We start from the raw sequence: 14,314 nt of genomic DNA, 5'->3' as shown, positions 1-14,314 counted from the left end.
CCTGATGCAAAGAACTGACTCATTTGAAAAGACCCTGATGCTGGGAAAGATTGAAGATGTGAGGAGAAGGAGACAACAGAGGATGAGATGGTTGGATGGCATCACCGACTCAATGGACATGAATTTGAGTAAACTCTGGGAGTTGGTGATGGACATGAAGGCCTGGCGTGCTGCAGTCCATGGGGTCGCAGAGTCGGACACAACTGAGCCACTGAACTGAACTGAGCTGCTCCTTGGCAGAAAAGCTATGACCAACAAAGATAGCATATTAAAAAGCAGAGATATTACTTTGCTAACAAAGGTTCGTCTAGTCAAAGCTATGGTTCTTCCAATAGTCATGTATGGATGTGAGATTTGGACCATAAAGTAAGCTGAGCAATTAAGAATTGATGTTTTTGAACTGTGGTGTTGGAGAAGACTCTTGAGAGTCCCTTGGACTGAAAGGAGATCAAACAAGTCAATCCTAAAGGAAACCAGTCATGAATATTCATTGGAAGGACTGATGCTGAAGCTGAAGCTCCAATAGTTTGGCCACCTAATGGGAAGAACTGACTCATTGGAAAAGACTCTGATTCTGGGAAAGATTGAAGGCAGTAGGAGAAGGGGACGACAGAGGATGAGATGACTGGATGGCATCACCGACTCGATGGATATGAGTTTGAGCAAGCTCCGGAAGTTGGTGATGGACATGGAAGCCTAGTGTGCTGTAGTCCATGGGGTCACAAAGAGTCAGATAGGACTGAGCAGCTGAACTGAATTGCATCGCAGAAAGCTGCCAGTTGCAGTTCACCTTTGTCTGGGAGAACAGCATCACTACGTGTCCTAGGTGCGGATTGTGTTGCCCATCTCTAGATAATAGGCACTGTCCTTTCTTATAGGGCTTCCCTGGTGGCTCAGATGGTTAACAATCTGCCCGTAATGCTGAAGACTCGGGTTCAATCCCTGTGTCAGGAAGAGTCCCTGGAGGAAGGCATGGCAAGCCATTCCAGTATTCTTGCCTGAAGAATTCCAAGGACAGAGGAGTCTAGCAAGCTACAGCCCACAGTGTTGCAAAGAGTTGGACATGACTGTGACTTTTACTTCACTCACTCCCTTATAGGTAGCTATTAATACTTGTTCACACTGCTAAATCACATTAAAATGTCTTGCTTTTCAAAGCGACAAAGAACACAATGACCTAATAATGCTCATCTGTTTGATCCTGAACAGTACCTATACTATTGTCACTATCTACTATATTGACCACTGTGATAAATATGGGAAGATTTTAATCCAGGTATATCTAAACTGGATCATATTCTCAAGCAGATGCGCTTCCTTATTCCCATGAGGGAATAAGTAAGACCTCTTAGTCCTGAAAGCCCTAGTGAGGCAAGGGACAGAGTTGGGAAATACCTGGTTTGGATTTAAAAAGAGCAGTGTGATTCAGAGCGAAGCTTAGGAATTAAACTAGCTAGGTTATCAGCTACATCACCTTAGAAAAATTTGGAATACTAATAATAATAACCACCTCACAGGGTTTTTGTGAGGAGTAAACTGTTAAATACATACATAATATAAATAAGTTAATATAGTGAAAACATTTAGAAGAGGGCTCAATCCATATAGTCAGTTCAGTACAGTTGCTCAGTTGTGTCTGACTCTTTGTGACCCCTTGGACTGCAGCACACTAGGCTTCCCTGTCCATTACCAACTTCCTGAGCTTACGCAAACTCATGTCTATCGAGTCAGTAATGCTATCTAAACATCTCATCCTCTGTCATCCCCCCTGCCTTCAGTCTTTCCCAGCATCGGGGTCTTTTCCAATGAGTCAATTCTTCCCATCAATTAGCAAAGGTACTGCAGCTTCGGCTTCAGCTTCTGCATCAGTTCTTCCAATGAATATTCAGGACTGATATCCTTCATGATTGACTGGTTTGATCTCCTTGGAGTCCAAGGGACTCTCAAGAGTCTTCTACAACACCACAGTTCAAAAGCATCAATTCTTTGGTACTCAAATTTCTTTATGGTCCAACTCTCAAATCCATACATGACTATTGGAAAAACCTATCACTTTGACTAGACAAATCTTTATCGGCAAATAATGTCTCTGCTTTTTAATATGCTGTCTAGGTTGGTCATAGCTTTTCTTCCAAGGAGCAAGCATCTTTTAATTTCATGGCTGCAGTCACCACCTGCATTGATTTTGGAGCCCAAGAAAATAAAGTCTCTCACTGTTTCCACTGTTTCCCCATCTATTTGCCATGAAGTGATGGAACTAGATGCCATGATCTTCATTTTTTGAATGTTGAGTTTTAAGCCAACTTTTTACTCTCCTCTTTCACTTTCATCAAGAGGCTCTTCAGTTCCTCTTCGCTTTCTGCCATAAAGGTGGTGTCACCTGCATATCTCAGGTTATTGATATTTCTCCCTGCAATCTTGATTCCAGCTTGTGCTTCATCCAGCCCATTGTTTCTCATGATGTACTCTGGAGATAAGTTACATAAACAGGGTTACAACATACAGCCTTGATGTACTCCTTTCCCAATTTGGAACCATATAAATGCCAATCCATATAAGTGCCCAATAAATGTTAATCATTTCAATGAGGATAGTGAATGATGACTGTAATGATGAGAATAAAGATATAGTTTTGAATTTCAGCTCTGACACTTATTAGCTATATGATCTTAATTTCACAAAGTTTTGGTATTTTCTTGTATAAAATGGGGACACTTGGTGTGGTGATTAGATGAACAAATAAAAAGAAAACACAGTGCAAGTCATATAATTAATACATAATATAAATGTTATTTATTCTCTTCTGGATGTCCCTGTTCTCCTAAGACTTGGAAAATCCTGGAACATTATCTAAAAGAGTGTGTGTGTGTGTGTATATGAATGTGTAACAACAGAAAGTATGAATCACTTAATGAAATGATAATGGATTCATAAATATCATTCTAGGGTCTCCTGTGTCCTATCTGTCAGAGAGAACTCCTTCTCAGTCCACTGTTTGTTGCCTTTGCTGTTAAGAAGCTTTTGAGATAGATTAAAACAATAGCATCAACAGAGGTATAATTTTCTTTCATCTGTCTTTAATTAGTTGTGAACCTTAGGGCTTTTCAAGTAGTAACAGAATCAGAGAAGGCAGGAAAAACAGAAACCTACCATTTCAGTTCTTGGGATAAAGTAGCATTTACTGGAAACCATTCTGAGAATCTGGATAAAGGATGCTGCAAGTTTTTCTTTTAAAAACAAACCTCTCTCTGTTGTCCCATTGCCAATTACAGCTTAGAAAATTGGCATGAAAATATATATTTTACAATTGTGGTAGAATATGGATGCATGAGTCAAGAGGTCTTTCCTTTAAGGTGTAACAAATTAGTTTTTTAAAATCTCCATTAAGTCTCAATCTTTCTGACTCATAATTTTCTTACGTATAACATGGAGGTTGTATCAGAATAGAGCTACACTTTGTCAAATGCCTGTCACATGAAAAGCCTTACAGCGATGTTGTGAAATGGGTATTTTTATACTCAAACTTCACCTCAGGAAACTGAGACTTAGAAGGCTCAGTTTCCTCAAGGATGCACAGCTTGGAAACAGTGGAACTCAAGCAGTCATGTATCTAATTCTTTCTAAATTCTTCTGCTCCATAATAAGACCTCTCATCTTTAAAACCCCTTTCAATGCCATAAGTGTTGTGTCATTTGCATGCTGTTGAACCGTTGGCTGCTCAGAGGCAAAGAAATGCCACATATAAGTTCTTAAACCTGTCTCCATCATTCCCGTTGATCTGGAATAATTGAGGAATAAGCTGAATAATCTGATCATTTAATAATTGTACATATTTTACATGAATGTTCACTTTTCAAGAGTTAGAAAAACTATTTTAAGTATTCAGTATTTCTCAACAAGTAGCAATGGAACCCAGAAGTCATGAATTTTTACAGTGAGTTCAAGTCTCTGAATATCCATCAAATATTTCTGTAAGTTGAAAAAAAGGAAATCTTCGCAATACATAAATTGATATTTTTTCAAATGTGTGTGCATAGTTCCATAAATATTAATGTGTAGATGTTTCTTTATCTAATATTTGTATGTACTTAACATCTGAATTCATTAAAAATGGCACCATGCTATTTATTGTGAGTTTTAGTCATCATGTCTTTTCTCATCTAATAAATATCAAATAGTTGCTATGTATCACATCTTTTCTTGATGTTAAAAGGAGTCCTCAGTCTAAGATGGGTTAGAACCGCTCTTAACATACAAGATTACAAGGTACATAAAAATATGTTGTCTCTTTCAATTTTTTGCAATCAAACCAACAATAATCATGGAGCACTGAATTGCCTTTCTGCCTGGTTGGATGCTGGAAAAATGGGAATTTACTACCTTTCATGTTAGATCAGGCTTGTGCTTTGCGACTATAGACAATAAATCCTAAGACTGTTAAGAAAAATAGATTCCCAGGTAGAGGTGAGCGAGTTTTGCTTAAGAAATAGCAAAAAAAAAATCATGGGCAGACAATATCACAGCCACCCATGTTCCTCTCTTTCAGAGGCTCAGCTTAGCCAGTCAGATTACCCATAAACCCATGCAACACACAGAAACTTCCACCATGTTTTTCACTGATTTTTCCAAGGCTCCTTACTGAGGTATTCTGAAACCACAATAAAATCTAGAAACCAGAGCATGAAAAAAGGATATCCATGCGCTTCAGCAACATGGTCTTAACTGTTAACTTTGGAAAGCATTTCAGCTAAAACCAATAGACTACCCAGAAGATACTGGAGCTTCCTCAGTATGAACAAGAAATACAGTCCTTTCAGATCCAGAGCACGTAATCACTGCTATAGACTGAACATTTGTGTCCCAATATGTTGAAGCCAAAGCCTTTGACTGTGTGGATTACAATAAATTGTGGAAAATTCTGAAAGAGATGGGAATACCAGACCACCTGACCTGCCTCTTGAAAAACCTGTATGCAGGTCAGGAAGCAACAGTTAGAACTGGACATGGAACAACAGACTGGTTCCAAATAGGAAAAGGAGTACGTCAAGGCTGTATATTGTCACCCTGCTTATTTAACTTATATGCAGAGTACATCATGAGAAACTCTGGGCTGGAGGAAGTACAAGCTGGAATCAAGATTGCCAGGAGAAATATCAATAACCTCAGATATGCAGATGACACCACCCTTATGGCAAAAAGTGAAGAAGAACTAAAGAGCATCTTGATGAAAGTGAAAGAGAAGAGTGAAAAAGTTGGCTTCAAGCTCAACATTCAGAAAACTAAGATCATGGCATCTGGTCCCATCACCTCATGGCAAATAGATGGGGAAACAGTGGAAACAGTGAGAAACTTTATTTTGGGGGGCTCCAAAATCACCGCAGATGGTGACTACAGCCATGAAATTAAGAGACGCTTACTCCTTGGAAGGGAAGTTATGACCAACCTAGACAGCATATTAAAAAGCAGAGACATTACTTTGCCAACAAAGGTCCGTCTAGTCAAGGCTATTGTTTTTCCAGTGGTCACGTATGGTGTGAGAGTTGGACTATAAAGAAAGCTGAGCACTGAAGAATTGATGCTTTTGAACTGTGGTGTTGGAGAAGACTCTTGAGAATCCCTTGGAATGCAAGGAGATCCAACCAGTCCATCCTAAAGGAGATCAGTCCTGGGTGTTCATTGGAAGGTCTGATGTTGAAGCTGAAACTCCAATACTTTGGCCACCTGATGTGAAGAGCTGACTTATTAGAAAAGACCCTGATACTGGGTAAGATTGAGGGCAGGAGGAGAAGGGGATGATAGAGGATGAGATGGTTGGATGGCATCATCGACTCAATGGACATGAGTTTGGGTGGGCTCCAGGAGTTAGTGTTGGACAGGGAGGCCTGGAGTGCTGCTCATGGGGTTGCGAAAGAGTCGGACACGACCACGCGACTGAACTGAAGTGAACTGATGTTCAAGTCTCATTCCCATTGTGATTGGTATTATGAGGTGGAGCCTTTGGGAAGTGACTAGGTCATGAGGGCAGAGATCTCATGAATGGGATGTGCACCCTATAAAATAGGTTTCAGAGAGATCCATCAGCCCTTTAGACATGTGAGGACATAGTGCAATGAACCATCTATGAACCAGAAAGTGGCCCTTCGCCAGACACTGAATCTGCCAGTGCCTTGATCTTGAACTGCTCAGCCTCCAGAACTATGATACATAAAGGTTTGTTGTTTAGGCCACCCAGTCTGTGGTAGTCTGTTGTAGCAGCTTGAATGGACTGAGACAGTCATTCAGTTTCAAATCAAACCTCCCAGAACCTAACTGCCTAAAGTAAACATTTATAATTCTTTATCCATTAGGAATTTGGATATATTAGATGTCTGGCCCAATGGTCTTTAGGGAAACTCACTATGCAATTTTCAAATTACCAGTGTCCTTGAGGTCTGTCACAGACATCCAGAGCCTTCCAAGAAACCCACAATTTTCTATGAGCAACAAGAAAATCTTCAGTGACTGCATATATTGAAAATTAATCCCCATGGAGGAAAAAAAAGTTATCTGAAAGCCTCCTGGGCTTCAGACCATAGAGTTATTATTCACTATATGATTTCAGAACATTTCTGCCTCCATGATTCTGTTTGATCTTCATGATGGCAACCCAAAGAAGTGTGTATTATATGATCATCCCTATTTAAAGATGAAAAACAAAACAGAACAGATACTGTGAGAGGTGATTCTGTCTAGATACAAGCAAGTAAAGGCTTAGATCTTCTGGCTTCTTCAATTGTATTTTTTTATACTATTATTTGCTCTCTGCCTTCAGCAATCTCTGATTTACTCATGGCGTGGATAGAATTTTTCTGCTGTTTACCAACTAACTCCCTATCTGTTTCCTTGTATGTTACCTATCTCCACTTACAAGTGTTTTGAACAGAAATTGAACAGATTTTCTCCCTTGCTTTTTTGGAAGTCAGCTGTTTACCACTATTTGCTCAGATTTGATTTTATGGCTATCCACTCGAAGTAACAGCTGGTTTGTCCAGAGTTCAGGCAAATTACAAAGAAGACAGTATAGTGTGAGGAAAAGAGAACATCTTTCTAGGAGTCAAGAGGCCGAGATTCCAGCCCTAGCAATTCTAGTTATGATCTGGGTGACACTGGGCAAGGAGTTAAAACTGTTGAGTCTCAATTAACTCATCTTAAGGCAGGAAATGATGTATCCATCTCTATCAAAGGGTGGTAGTTAGGGGTGGGGGGGGAGTTATGAAGCTGAAATGAAGTCAGAGATATCAAATAGTACCAACTGTAGATAGCTGCATTCTGTCAAAGGTATAAATCATTTTTATACCTGGGATCACAAATCAAATATCTTCAAGGGCCATGTGGGTTATAAAGGGATGGAACTGGTAGGTTTAGTAAAACTGTGAATGGTGGGACCAGAATTCATAGGAGACTGCTGGTCCCACCAAAGGCATTATGCTTTCATTACACAATAATAATAACCTGCTAGTCAATCCAAACACATCTGCTGGTCAAATTGGATCTGTAGAACAATAATTTGTGTATCCCATTTCCACTATAATATGTCCTAAGCATCACCTATCACCTGTAAATGCCATGTACATCCAGATAGTAGCATTTTAAAATGTAGGTAGATGATATTGGGATTAATTAATAAAGTATACATATATTTTAGAGTGTAAGCAAATTCATATTAACTTTTTGTTAGTGTATAGGTCTTGATCAATGGACTCTAAGCACATATAACTATTCTTATGGTAGCAGAGGGCAACACATTATTTTTTTTACTTTAAAGGGGGGGCTTCTAAGCTTAGATGTTGGAAAACAAATCCATTTTCAAAGTCAAATTAGATACCTAAAGGTTATAAGTTAGCATAACCAGTTATATAGTCAAAATAGAAGGCTTCCTCTTGAGATAGCCTGAGGATATAACACTAACCTGGATTTGTAGGGAAAGCAACAAAGATCTATGATATTTATAAACACTTTCTTAACAGTAACCATGTGACTGCCAGAGTCTCCTGATGCAGGGACATAGGAAAGAAGAGGTATATACCACACACAGAGGGCCAGGCCTTCACATACAGTCCTAGACAGCATGTGTACATGTGACCTGTGTATACACACACACCATGGATCTATAATCTGTATTCTTCTCTGAAGAGTATACTTTCAGGAATCATTTCTATAGTTTGTACTCTTCCTGTATGATATGAACCCCAAAGTATACAGGCTCTAATTCCTGGAATCTGTAAATGTTTCTTTTATTTGGGAAAAGGGTCTCTGAGATGTGATTAAGTTAAAGATTTTGAGATGGGAAGATTATTTTGGATTATCTATGTGGACCCTAAATGCAATCACATAAATCCCAATAAAATGGAAGAAGAGGGAGACTTCACACACATACACACACCAACGTGATATAAAGACAGAACAGAGGGAAGGTGGTGGCTTTGAAAACTGGAATGATGCAGCCACAAGCCAAGGAATGCCAACAACTGCTAGAAGCTAAGCCTCCAGCAGACTGCAGACCAGCCAACACCTTGATTCCCACCCAGTGAAAATGATTTCAGACTTATGGCCTTGAAAACTGTTGAGAGAATATATTTTTGTGGTTTTAAAGCCTAAAAACCTGTTGCAATTTATTACAGCAGCTACAGGAAACTAATACAATATACAATACAATATATCTCTCCTCAATACGTATTTTACACATGTACATCAACTTTAAGTGCACAAAACCCTTATATACAATAAACACATCTCCCTGAAATGGCCCCCTCTTATAAATAGCCTAGAAAATAGCATCACTATTCCACCATTCACCTCAGTTCAGTTCAGTTCAGTTGCTCAGTTGTGCCCAACTCTTTGTGACCCCATGGATTGCAGCATGCCAGGCTTCCCTGTCCATCACCAACTCCTGGAGCAAAATCCAGGTGTTATACTCAATCTCTCTTTTCCCCTCAAACCTGCTTAGTCTATGAACAAGTCTTGCAAGATCTACCTGCAAAACACCCCAATCCATTCACTTCTCTCCACCTCCCCTGCCCCATCCACTTCAACTCACTGCTACATGCTTCCCAGACAACTAAATTAGCCTCCAGTCTTTCTGCTGTCTTTCTTATCTCCCTGTGGTTTCTGACAACACCCATAGTGATCTTTAAAATCCTTAATAGGATTATGGAGATCACTGACTCAATGGACACGAAGGAGAAAACTCCAGGAGACAGTGAAGGACAGGGAAGCCTGGCATGCCGCAGTCCATGGGGTCAAAAAGAGTCAGACATGACTTAGCAACTGGACAACAACAACGACAACAAATGGTATTATGTCACTTTCCTACTTTAAACCCTTTTAATATGGTTTCTCAATCATTTCTAATAAATTTTCTAATTATTTCCTACAACACTTTGTATGATCTAAAGTGTATATCCAAAGGATACAAGTTATATAGATTGGGAGGAGGGAATGAAAAAAATAAGAGTATTTGTGGTATGGGAACAAAATACGCATGAATATATTGAATATATGGTTTGTACAGGGACCTGCTGTTACTCACTCTATTTGTTTTTGCAATAAGTAAATGTCACTGCTTATCATGGCTCAAGAACTGTACTGGTCCCTAAGAATACAGCTGAGAATGAAATCTCAAACTAATGGTACTGAAATCTCTAATAAATGTATTATTATAAGCTGCCTTCCATTTCCTGAGATGATTAACCAGCCAAACTTAAGAACCACTCATCTACATGAACTCATGCTGCTAATTTCCAGAAAAAAAGATATAAAGGCACTGAAGGAACAGAAGCCAAGCTAGCCAGTCTTCAAAACTGAAAATGTGGACAAGTTTAAGGACTCCAAAGACAATCATCATTACATTCTTATCTACTCTGATAGTCAATAATAGTTCTGAGAACCATCACACTGATAACATCATGGATTTCTTTGCTTCATTTGTGTCACTATTAATTCCTGACCTGGGCAAGTTGGGGCCACTTCTTGGCAAGACCAAGTCAGCGAGCACCAAGCCTCCCCAGATAGAGGTCCTTATAGTCTTGATATGCTCCAAACCACGGGGTCTGGGTAAATGAGATACTAGGGACCCAAGGACTTCTCTTGTTTTTCACTCCCCTGGATCATACTCTGGAACTTGCAACAAGAAGAAGTAACCCATCTCCTTCTCTTCTCTCAGGTCACAGCATTACAGAAATTGCAGAAAATCAGTAGCTACTGCCAACCAGCCCAGGAATAAAGGGTTCGCCTCCCCCGTCTCCTTCATTTGAGGGGAAATCTTGCCTGAGGCACAAGCAAAGCTTCAAATTGATGTAATTTGAAATTTCAAACTGCCGGATGCAGCTTTGCTTCCGACTGCCATCTGCTTTTCCAATGCGCAGTGACACCGGGCCTGTTTTTATTGTGTTTGCTCAACCTAGGCCATCAGTAAAATATTAATAATTTCCCCAGCGCCTGGGCAGTTTGTGTGCTTGGGATAATATCCAAACATTCATCAAGCTCATCAAAGTTATGAGCAAAATAATTTTTCTCCTTAAGCGGGACGGGGGAGGAGGGAATCTGGATTTTATTACTTGTGCATATCACTAAGTGACACTTTTAGCTTTCTCTGCTTCGGAAAGAGAAAACAAGCATATTGCTACTGGCCCCAACATGAGATACACTTCTTTATAGAAAGACAGTTTTCCATTCAAGCAAGAAAGCAAGTAGTCTGTGGATTTGAGTGAGATAGGATGGAAAGTCAGGTACCATCCCTAAAGCCTCTTTCCCTCACTCTTCACATGCAACTTGACATTAAGTCCTATTGACTCTGAGTTCATTCCCTTCTCTTCATTCCCACTGCCACTGTTTTAGTCCAGGCCTTTTCCAGGATAGGAAGTCTGGATTAGCATGAGCTGCCTCTGACCTCTTAATGCTCCTTAATCAATTTCCCTTTCCTCTCCCAAACTATAACAGAGATGGAGTTTCAACTCCCTGCAGGATTTTTTCAGTCACTGCCTTCCTGTGCTCCTCACTGCCCTAAAGATGAGGTCCACGTTGTTTAGCATGGTTAAGAATGCCTATTTTTTCCCTCTGTTTCCACATCAGCTTTGGGCTTCGCTGGTGGCTCAGATGATAAAGAATCTGCCTGCCATGTGGGAGGCCTGGATGGGGAAGATCCCCCGGATAAGGACATGGCAACCCACGCCAGTATTCTTGCCTGGAAAATTCCATAGACAGAAGAGTCTGGCAGGCTACAGTCCATGGGGTCACAAAAGAGTCAGACATGACTGAGCAACTTAACACTCTACTTTCACACTTTCCACATCAGCATCCTATATGCCAGTCAGTCTTCATTTTGTTGCTGCAACACATCTTCTGATCCCAGTGGGGTTTGCACAGGAGAGAGTGGATCCCACATGGTGTCTGGCCAGCAGCATGGTTCTAGGAATGGGATCCATCATTGTTATTGTCATACTCATTATAAAAGATAGAATGCTATCCGGGTCACCCTGGTTGATCTCTGTCTTCATCAAAGGCATCCACAACTTTTGGGGGGAAGAAAAAACAAATTGATTCCACTGTTTCCTTCCACTTTGGTGCCACAGAAGAATGGCTCCTAGCCTCCACACTGTAAGTAAAAGGCAAGGATGCAAAGTGGCTAAGAACTCTTGAGCCAGGGCATCTTAGGCGAAAGTTTGGCTCCATCTCTTATTATCTCTAAGAATCTAGGAAATCCACTTAAGGGCTTTGTGTTTTCAGGTTGATCCTCTCTAAAGTGGGCATCCTAAGGTAGCATAAATTTCTACATAGAAACTACAGGTAAGATTGAAAGATTCAGTAAATGTTGAGTGCTGAGGATAATACTAGGAACACAGTAAATATTCAGTAACTGAGTACCAACTCCAGCGCATAAATCTCTCTGAAGACAGATTTGCACATTCTTAAAGAGACCACAGACTCTCACCATGCAATGCCTTGGCTCAGGCCATTTTCCCTGGAATTCTCTTCACCCATCATTGTCTATCTGGAGAAAGACTGTGTCTTCTTCAAGGTTAAGCTGAAAGGCTACTTCCTTTATGATGCCTTGACAGATAGTGAAGCAGAGTGGGATTTAGGGTCTGACTATGTGTGTGTGTTAGTTGCTCAGTTGTGTCCAACTCTTTGCAACCCCATGGACTATAGCCCACCTGGCTCCTCTGTCCATGAAATTCTCCAGGCAAGAATACTGGAGTGGGTTGCTATTTCCTTCTCCAGGGGATCTTCCTAACCCAGGGATCAAACCTGGATCTCCTGCATTGCAGGCAGATTCTTTACTGTCTGAGCCATATTTGGAAGTCCCAAGGGTCTGACTATACTTGGCTTTAACTGCAACACTTTCACTTTCTATCTGCATAATGTTGATAGGTTGATTGACCCACCTGAGTCTCATTTCACTCACCTGAGAACATGTCAGTTCTCCAAAACATTTTCCCTTTACCCTTCCTATATGTAGAAATTGATTAATCTGTATGTTGGGCCCGCCTAAAATATATGTACTACTATTACAGCTACAGTCTCTCTATTTTCTGAAGTAAAAGTCAGCAGTTTCTTCTATCTTGCCTAGATCATTTTGACTTTACCTAATTATTGACTCTCTGTCCAGTCTTGTTCCCTAGTTGCCTTTACCCAGAGATGCTCTTAAAATATAAATCTGATCAAGTCACTCCCCTCAAATCATGAGTGGGAGCAAACGTTGATGGAATCAATTTACCTACAAGTCAAGTTCAATTTTCTTGGACTGATATTCAAGGTTCTTGAGGTCTTGCCTAAGCTTGCCATGCCAACTCCAGCTCTGACCACTGCCCTGCTATGAGTATTCATTGCTCCCATTGTCCACAGAAGAAGCACAGGTTGTGGCCCTTCTGTTAACACCTCACCAACTGAATCCCACTACACCATCTACTGCTACTGCTGCTACTGCTAAGTCGCTTCAGTCATGTCCGACTCTGTGCGATCCCATAGACGGTAGCCCCCCAGGCTCCCCCATCCATGGGATTTTCCAGGCAAGAGTATTGGAGTGGGATGCTATTGCCTTCTCCGCTATACCATCTAAGGCCCCAGTAAACCATCCCTACATTTCCAAAGACATCTCAAAATTCCACTCTTTAATGACTTTAATTCTGTTATCTCCTCCCTCAAAGAGGATGGAGCAGAGTGTGAGATGGAAGTTAACCTTTCTTGAAAGTCTTGTGTCTGCCAGGCATTGTCTTCATACCTTTTACCAACATTTTCTCACTTAATTTCTGCAGCTGGGCTTCAGGTAGGTATTATGGCCCTGCTTTGCCAGGATTTGGAGATGGAAGCTCAGAGATGGAGAGGGGCCTGAGGTCGAAGAGCTTTTAAATTGTGAAGCTGGTTTGCAGCCAAGTCTGTTTGAATACAAACTCCAGTTCTTTCATTGTGCCCTGAAGCCTCTTGCCCATTCTCTTACTCAGTTAGGTCATTGGTTTTTCTGTCTTAGGAAAACAGAATGCAGACAGAGAGATAAGTCTTCAAATGCTCAGTCTATCTGAGTCAGATTTCTGAGTCAGATTTCACACCTTCTCTACAATTTGTAACTGAGAAGAGCCTGGACCTTTAACATATTAAATGAAAAGAAAAGGCTTGAGGACTTCAAAGACTAGTTTGAACCCAGACAGAAAGCTTGTGGTGGAGTAACAACCAGAAAGGGACTTTCCCAAACACAGGAGCAACCTCTTAAAGCCATTTTGAAAAATTCAGGGGGAGGGGTTGGGATGGGGAAGAATCTGGCCAACATATTCTGGGCATTGAATAATGAGAATCCCAGGCAGCCAGTGAGCTCACTGAACAGAGTAGAGGAAGAGAGCACAGCCTGGGCACAGAGCTGCCTTCCAAAGTACAAACACGAATGCCAAACAGCCCTCCAGCTGCCTTGACAGCAAGAGTAACAGAGGTTCCCAGGCAATGAAAGAGCAAGGCAGTGAGGGCACAGTAGAACTTGTCATACAAAAATAAGAGTCAGCACGGAGGACCCCAGCCCTCATGATTCCAGGTGGAAGGGCTACCACTGTCACTATTCAGCAAGTGGAGGCTTGCTCATATAAAAACTTAAAAACAGAATGTCTCCTAAGCATCTTCTTCCTAAATTCTCCTTGCAGAAGCCTCCTTATTCTTTGATAATTACCTCAAAGCCATCCCCAGTAAAGTACTAAAGTACATTCAAAGCAATTAGGGAGTCTAGTTCCAGCGAACAAAATATTTGTTTGTGGTGGTTCTCTGGGAAATGGCTTGGTGGACATTTTCCTCGGAA

At 40.8% G+C, this 14,314-nt stretch overlaps 1 long non-coding RNA gene and 1 pseudogene across 1 annotated transcript in view; one reads left to right on the top strand and one right to left on the bottom strand.

Annotated features, from left to right (window-relative positions):
* Nucleotides 1-14,314, bottom strand: part of LOC145505055 (uncharacterized) — a 122,982-nt gene that overhangs the window by 90,884 nt on the left and 17,784 nt on the right. The window lies entirely within an intron of this gene.
* LOC145507999 (small nucleolar RNA U3) lies at nucleotides 8,170-8,328 on the top strand (annotated as a pseudogene).

The sequence above is a fragment of the Giraffa tippelskirchi genome, chromosome 5, assembly GCF_054371585.1.
Source record: "Giraffa tippelskirchi isolate mGirTip1 chromosome 5, T2T-mGirTip1v1.2.pri, whole genome shotgun sequence".
Classification (NCBI taxonomy): Eukaryota; Metazoa; Chordata; class Mammalia; order Artiodactyla; family Giraffidae; genus Giraffa; species Giraffa tippelskirchi.
Note: the sequence above shows the minus strand (reverse complement) of the source record. Positions and strands in the feature narration are given on the sequence as shown.